The following is an 8,666-nucleotide window of genomic DNA, read 5'->3' on the forward strand; positions in this document are numbered from 1 at the left end:
GTGTTTGCAGACCGGTGTGCTCAGAAGTAATTTGCCCCAAGGTCACACAGATAATAAGAGCAGCATCTTATTTTGGAACCCAGGGAGGCTGGCTCCATTAGAATCTGGGCTCTTCACCACTCCATTATGCACGTGATGATGGAGGAAATAATAACCTTGCTCTCCATGTCAGCTCTAGGAGTTGCTCCTCTTCAGTCCATAAGACTGCGGTAAGCAGATTAGAGGCATTTAAATCATGCCATAAGGGATTCAGGTTAGCCAAAAGAATGTTCTTCTTGATAGGAAAGCACCAGAAACTGCTGACTAGGGAAAAAATACAGATTTATTTAAAAATAGGAGAGTTTTATCTGTCTGAGTGATGCTCCATGAGGTCTCAGTTGGTCTGTCTCTATCTCTATCTCTGTCTCTCTCCGAATCAACTAAAAAATAAAAATTATTATCATCCTGAGGCACAGTTCTGTTAAGAATTCCTACTGTGATTGTGAATATGCTCTTAGTTCTATCATACACACACACACACACACACTGAATGGCCAGATTATTATGATCTCTGAACGCATAATAATCTGGCCACTCAGCGTGTGTGTGTGTGTGTGTGTGTGTGTGTGTGTGTGTGTGTGTGTATACACACTAGAGGCCCGGTGCACAAATTTCATGCATGTGGGGGGGTCCCCTCAGCCCAGCCTGCACCCTTTCCAATTTGGGACCCCTCGAGGGATGTCCGACTGCCTGTTTAGGCCCAATCCCCGGTGGGATCGGGCCTAAACGGGCAGTCGGACATCCCTCTCACAATCCAGGACTGCTGGCTCCCAACCGCTCGCCTGCCTGCCTTCCTGATTGCCCCTAACCGCTTCTGCCTGCCAGCCTGATCACCCCCTAACCACACCCCTGCCAGCCCGATTGCCCCTAACTGCCCTCCCCTGCAGGCCTGGTCACCCCTAACTGCCCTCCCCTGCAGGCCTGGTCCCCCCCAACTTCCCTCCCCTGCAGGCCTGGAACCCCCCCCCCCAACTGCTCTCCCCTGCAGGCCTGGGTCCTCCCCAACTGCCCTTCCCTGCAGGCCCAGTCGCCCCCAACTTCCCTCCTCTGCCGGTCTGGTCACCCCTAACTGCCCTCCCCTGCTGGCCTGATCGCCCACAACTGCCCTCCCTTTGTAGGCCTGGTCCCTCCCAACTGCCCTCCCCTGCTGGCCATCTTGTGGTGGCCATCTTGTGTCCACATGGGGGCAGCCATCTTGTGTGTTGGAGTGACAGTCAATTTGCATATTACTCTTTTATTAGATAGGATAGAGGCCTGGTGCACAGGTGGGGGCTGGCTGGTTTGCCCTGAAGTGTGTCCCGGATCAGGGTGGGGGTTCCCTTGGGGCATGAGGCCTGGGCGAGGAGCCTGTGGTGGTTTGCAGGATGGCCACGCCCCCCAGCGACCCAAGCAGAGGCCCTGGTATCTGGGATTTATTTATCTTCTATAATTGAAACTTTGTAGCCTTGAGCGGAGGCCAGGGCCCGACAGAGCAGGCAGGAAGCTTGGCTTCCTCCATTGCCGGGGAAACCCAAGCCTTCTGCTCTCTGTGGCCGTAGCCATCTTGGTTGGGTTAATTTGCATAATCGCTCCTGATTGGCTGGTGGTCGAGGCTTGTTGGCGTAGCGGAGGTATGGTCAATTTGCATGTTTCTCTTTTATTAGTGTAGATATTAGAGGCCCGGCGCATGAATTTGTGCATGGGTGGGGTCCAGCCAGCCTGGCCAGGGGGAGGGGACATGTGTGGTTGGCCGGCCTGCCTGCTGGTCAAACTCCTGGTCGAGGGGACAATTTGCATATTAGCCTTTTATTATATAGGATATACACTGAGTGGTCAGATTATTATGGGTTCAAAGATCATAATAATCTGGCCACTCAGTGTATATGTGCAATGTTAATAGGTAAATGTGAGTTTTTAAATTTTAAATTTATAATCTTTCAGATTTAATATCTTCCAGGTGGACTGAGCCTGCCTTTGCTATCATAATGAAATATTTCTCCTTATACCTGGTACTGTCTTTTGTCTATTGTCTTCAGGTCTGCTTTGCCTTCTATTAACACAATGGCACTAGCTTTCTCTCAGTTAGTGCTCACATAGTACATTCTTTTATTTTACTGAGAATCTTTCTGTATCTTGTGTTTAAGGTCTATCTCTTATAAGAACACTGGAGGCCCGGTGCACGAAATTCATGCATGGCAGGGGGTAGGGGGGGTTCCCTCAGCCCAGCCTGCACCCTCTCACAATCCGGGACCCCTTGGGGGATGTTCGGCTGCCGGTTTAGGCCCAATCCCGCAGTTTAGGCCCGATCCCGCAGAGATCCCTGTGGGATCAGGCCTAAACCGGCAGTCGGACATCCCTCTCGCAATCTGAGACTGCTGGCTCCTAACCACTCACCTGCCTGCCTGCTTGCCTGCCTCATTGCCCCTAACCCCTCTGCCTGCCTGCCTGATCACTGCTCGCCTGCCTGCCTGGTCGCCCCTAACAGACTCTGCCTTGGCCCCCACTTCTGCGGCTTCGTCTGGAAGGATGTCCAAAATGATGTCCGGAAGGTCTTTGGCCATCCAGTCTAATTAGCATATTATTCTTTTATTATTATAGATAATGTTGGATTTTTTGTTGTTGTTGTTAACTGGAATATCTAGTCTGTTTACATATATAATGTAATTACTGACATTCCTGGGTTTAAATCAACTATCTCCCTACTGGTTTTCTATTTGGCAAAATGTTTTATGTTGCTTTTTCTATCTTTCTTGACTTCTTTTTTATTAATCAAGTATTTTTATCATACTTTTCCCTCTATTAGCTTTATAGTTACACATTTTCACTCTTCTATTAGTGGTTACCATAGAGATAATGACACACATCTTTGACTTAGTAGTTTAATATAAATTATTAATTTTACCACTTTATGGTCAATTCAAGAGATTTCTACCACTAAACCCTTTGACTACCCCTGCTTGTGTTATTGTGGTTACGTATTTTAATTTTCCATATATTTTAAACAACTGTATTCAGGTATATTTCACCTATCATAAAATTCACCCATCTCAAGGATACAATTCAATGATTCTTAGTAAATTTTGCTAAGTGATGCAACCATCACCATAAGTTAATTTTAGAGCATTTTATCCCCCCAATAAAACCCCCATGTCCGTTTATAGTACAAATCCTCATTCCTATTCCTAGCTCCAGGCAACCACTCATCTACATTCTGTCTCCATAAATTTACCTATTCTGGACATTTCATAAAAATGGGATCACACTGCGTGGTCTCTTGTGTCTGGCTTCTTTCACTTAGCATATTTTTTAGGTTCATCCATGACATAGTGTGTGTCAATAGTTTGTTCTCTTTTATTGCTGAATAGTATTCCATTGTGTGATACACCACAATTGCCTATCCATTCACTAGCTGATGGATATTTATGTAGGTTCCATTTTTTTTTTACTATTATAACATTACTGCTATGAACATTACTGCATGAAAGAAAGTCTTTGTATGGGCATTTGTTTTATTTCTCTTGGGTAGATACCTAGAAATGAAATTGCTGGGTGGTATAACAGTTTCAACTTTTTGAGAAACTGACAAACTATTTTGCAAAGTGGATGCACCATTTTACATTCTGACCAGCACTGTTTCAAGATTCTCATTTCTCCACATCCTTTTAATGTTTGTTATTGCCTGTCTCATTTATTAGAGCCATTCTGTGGATGTTAAATAGTATCTCACTGTGGATTTTCATTTGTTTTTCCCTAAGGACTAATGATGTTGACTATCTTTTCATATGCTTATTAGCCATTTGTATATCTTCTATATATTGTGTGGACTTCTTTTTTTATTGGGTTGTTTGTCTTTGCATATATTATTTATAAAATCAGCATATATTTAGATTTAGCCATAATTTCCCTTTGAATTGATCTTAATTCCTCCCAGCATTTCTATTCTTTCTGGAATCATGTTTCTTCTGCCTGAAAACTCTTGTTTAGTATGGTAGTATTTCTTTTATTATGATCTGCTTATTTGTCCTAAAACACCTTTATTTCCCATTGTACCACAAGGTTATTCCCTCTAGATATGAAACTCTAAGTAGCTATTTTCTTTCTGTGCTTCAAAGATGTAATTCCACTGTCTCTGGCTTTCACCACATCTTTAGAGAAGTCAGCTGTTTATCTAGTTGCCCATCTGAAGACTGACTTCCTTTTCCTTTTCGGTTTTCAGAAGTTTTATGATGATGTTCCTTGAATAGTCTTTTTTGTACTTACTTTTCTTGAGGTTTACAGAACTTCTTGGGTCCACGGCCTGATATTGTTCAGCTAAAGTATTCCTCAGTTCTAGAACTGTCATATGCTTTTTAATAGATTCTAGTTCTTTGAATAGTTCTCCATTTTTTATTTTATTAGGCATATTAATCATAGTTATGTTAAAGTCCATGTCTAAATAACTCCAAGTCTTTGTCTTGGCTTTTGGTTATTTGGTCCTGTTTTCTAATATGTCTGGGTTTTATTCAATGCAAGATATTGTATATGGAAAAAGTACGAAAATAATTTGAGGTTCTGATGAACTATATCTTCCTTCAGAAAGGATCTGTTTTGTTTTGGGAGAAAATAGAGGCCAATCACCAATCACCTGAATCCAGCTGAGGAGTGAGGAATCTGAAGCTGGGCTTTTCTGAGGGATACTCTAATTTTTCAGTTTATTACAAGTCCCAAAATACAGCCATTCCAGGACACTACCTGGAAGTCTGAGTGCTCACCAGGGACCCTCTTCTTCAGCAGACCCAGATTTCAATACTTGTTCCCCAGAGCCATGAGACTTCCAAACTTCCTGCTTGGTCTTCCAGACTTCTGACCACTGCTTTCTACCCAACCTCTTATCCTCTCAGCTTCATGCGGTTTGTAGTTGTCAAATGCCTTACAGGGGAAGACACAGAAGAATCGTGGACTGATATCACTGGGCTTCTCCCCTTTCCAGGACCCAGGTTCCCTAAGTCCTGGCTGCCTTGGTAGCTCTTGGATGTCCTCAAATGCATGAGTTTGGTTGTTTATGTTGGTGGTAGTGGTGATGGTGGTGGGTTTTTGTTTCTTTTATTCGGGGCCTAGTTTTTCTAGTTGTTCTCAGTGGCAACATTTTTCTGCAACAAGTTTCTTTTCCATTACCGGAAAGAAAATCCGAAATACAGCTGTGTTTCTTCTAAAGTGCCACTTGCTGCCAAAACTCCAGAACACAGAGCCCCCAGGAGAGGATGCTTCCTGAGAAAGAACCCACAAGTCCCATCTGCTTTACCTAGGCACTTGCCAAGCAATCACTATCCCTGACTTGACTTGGCAAGTTTGGGGCTGCCAGTGTGAGAGCCGAGCTTAGAGGAGGCCCATCTAATCTAGACATGAGTCACAGTGCGGGGGACCGTGTGATTGAGGACCACCAGTTTCCTGAGCTGTGCCCTATCCATCTGCAGCACATAGTACTCAATAAACGTTTGATGAAGGGAAGGAGGGTGTTTGAAAGGGTTTGTGAGCAGGTAAGAAAGAGGCCAATTTTCCCTACACAGTAGTGGTTGGCCATGCAGACTTTCCCCACTTAATATCTGAGAAGCATATCAGACCTTTTGGATATAAAAGGTGACTATGCCACAGGGATACTATAAGCATTCATTAAGTTAGTAAGTTTAAAAAGCTGGGGATTGTCTGGTATATATAAGTAAAGATGAGCTAGCTAATCTTATTCCTTCTTTTGTAGATGAGTCATTAAATGTAAAACTTAACCTTTGTAAGATGTTTCATATATATATATATACACATATATATACATATATACATATATATGTATATATATACACACACACACACATACACACACACACACACACACACACACACACACACTGAGTGGCCAGATTATTATGATCTCTGAATGCATAATAATCTGGCCACTCAGTGTACTTCTCTTGAGTACCTCATTTATTTGATATCAAAGACTATATATTGTGCACCTGATCAGTTTTCCCCTTTGCACTGGCTGATAGGAAGCTCAGGGCAAATAGGTGGTTGATCTCCAGCAAAAGTCTAGAATACTTTTGGTACCCATTTTAGATACAAATACACTGAGTGGCCAGATTATTATGCGTTCAGAGATCATAATAATCTGGCCACTCAATATATATATATATATATATATATATATATATATATATATATATATATACTGATCAGAAATTTTAATTTGGAGATATTTGCATCCTGATTTATGGTTCTGAAATAGCTCAGTCTAAACCATGCCTGATAATTAACATTAATATGCCAGGGGCCAAATACACACACACAAATGACAATCACTGGGGATTGTCCGTGTTTTCGATTATCCACGCCCTTGATCTTCTCTCATTAGTCTGGATAATGGAAAAGTCAAGATGCTGTGTAGCGCATGATTACTTCCTGCTTAAGCTTCCCTGAGACTGCGATGTTAGGCCTCAACCCAGCACCTTTCGAGAAAGAGACAGGTGTCTGTGTGCGCAGACACGTACACACCCACATGCTCCTCTAGCTGCAAAACACTGGCAATTTCCGAAGGAACAATTTGCTCCAGTCACACCGTGCCAGGTTTCCCTGCACCACAAAGCACAGCAATTAAAACGCATCCGGGAAGCCGCGCTGGAGTTTGGAGGGAGAATTACTAATTTATGTTTGCAGTTTGCAAACCCGATCATAGCCATGTACGTGGACCATTATAGTCATGTCATAAAAATATGGTGCCTGCTTTTATTTTGTGGAAACTGTCATTTCCTTAGATTTTGCAATTCACCAACATTAACTGGCTAAATTGAATTCTTCCAGCATGAACAGAGATGAATGATGATGGTTCATTATTTAATCAGGCGAAAACCAAAGGCCCTGTACACAGATGTTCTGACCACAGGATCTTATTGGAAACCTGCAGGGGCTGCTTCCTGCTTCATTCAAGTCCAAACAAACAAGAGAGCTTCGCAGGGCAAAGGCTGCTAGGCAGATAGAGCTCAAGACGTACACGGGACTGGGACAGATCTGCTGGAGGTAACTTGGCTGGCTGAGAAGGTCAGACCAGACCTTCTAAGGACCTTCGGGATTTTCTTCTTCAACCCATGACTGGGTGGCTGTCGTGTACCAGGCCCCAGGGATGCAGAAACTATTAAATAAAGCACTTCCTTTGCTGTAGAATAGCAGTTCTGGAAAACTCCTATGAATCCTTCAAAGCCCAGGCCAAATGCTGTCCTCTAGGTGAAACCTTCTCCCAACTCCCAGGCTGCGTCAATGAATCTCATGCTTTGCTTGTGTTTCAAGTGTAGCATTTTAGTTCATCCGCCTGTCATTGAACTCCCCCACAAGACAGATCTGTGAGGGCAGGGACTGTGTTTGATTTCCCCAATCTTCACACGGCACCTGTTAAACAGTAGGTGTTTAATGGAGGCGAGGGCAAGAAAAAGGGAGGAAAATAAAATGATGTAGCAGATCCCCTTGTCGCCGTCAGCTATTGCTATGGTAACGTGTAACAACCCTGAACCTAGTGATTTACAAGCAGCATGTATTTCTCACTCATAGATCTGTAGGTAGGTTGGCTCTGCCGCTGTGGCTTGGTTTAGCATCAGGCTGCAGGTTGGGTTCAGGTCTAAGACACAGAGAAGTGGCTTCCCAGGGCATGCTCTTGTCGCAGCAAGAAGCAGAAAGCTAAGAATCTAAGCTAAAGCACACCAGCGCCTTTCACACCTCTGCTTGAATCACATTCCCTGGGATTTCTTTGGCCAAATCAAGTCACATGGCCAAGTTCAACATCAAATGGGGGGGAGGGGGAGGACATTCCCTCTACTCTGTTGGGATGCACAGCAAAGTCACATGGCAACGAGTGTGGCTATATAACACACAGGGATGGAGTGAAGAAGCAGGAAGGAGAGGGTAATGGTTAAGAATTAGACTTCAGCCGGACTGGTGTGGCCTAGTGGTTGAGCATCAACCTATGAACCAGGAGGTCAAGGTTCAATTTCCAGTCAGGGCACATGCCCGGATTGTGGGCTCGATCCCCAGTAGGGGGCGTGCAAGAGGCAGCCAGCCAATGATTCCCTCTCATTATTGATGTTTCTATCTCCCTCTCCCTTCATCTCTGAAATCAATAAAAATATGTATTTTTTTAAAAAGAATTAGACTTCAATATTGGATCGCCTAAATACAGATCTTTCACTATACCCCACTAAGATTGTGACCTTGGGGAACTGACTCGTGCAGTGCCTCATCTTCCCTATCTGTCAAACAGATATGACCATAATGCCTAATTCCGAGGGTTCCCATGAGGATTTAATGAAAACAGTCCGTGCAAGGCATGTAGCACAGGGTATAGTCATGGCAAGTGCTTAATAAATGTATCGTTAGTTTACCCTCTCTTCTAAGTACTGGATGTTCTCCCAGAAAAACACCAGGCGCATCCGAGCCCCATCTCTTACCTATGCCGACCCTCCTACAGCCAGACTCCCCAGTTTCCCCCAAAATTGGCCGGCATGTTTTATCTCATCAATAAGGTCCCTTTATTAACCATGACCAGATCTTTAGCAGCTGCTCAATGTGCCCTCAGACATCAGGCTCCCGTGAGACACCGAAGCCCAGGGCTGACATTGATGCGCGCGTAGCCA

This window comes from Cnephaeus nilssonii (assembly GCF_951640355.1).
Source record: "Cnephaeus nilssonii genome assembly, chromosome: 7".
Taxonomy (NCBI): domain Eukaryota; kingdom Metazoa; phylum Chordata; class Mammalia; order Chiroptera; family Vespertilionidae; genus Cnephaeus; species Cnephaeus nilssonii.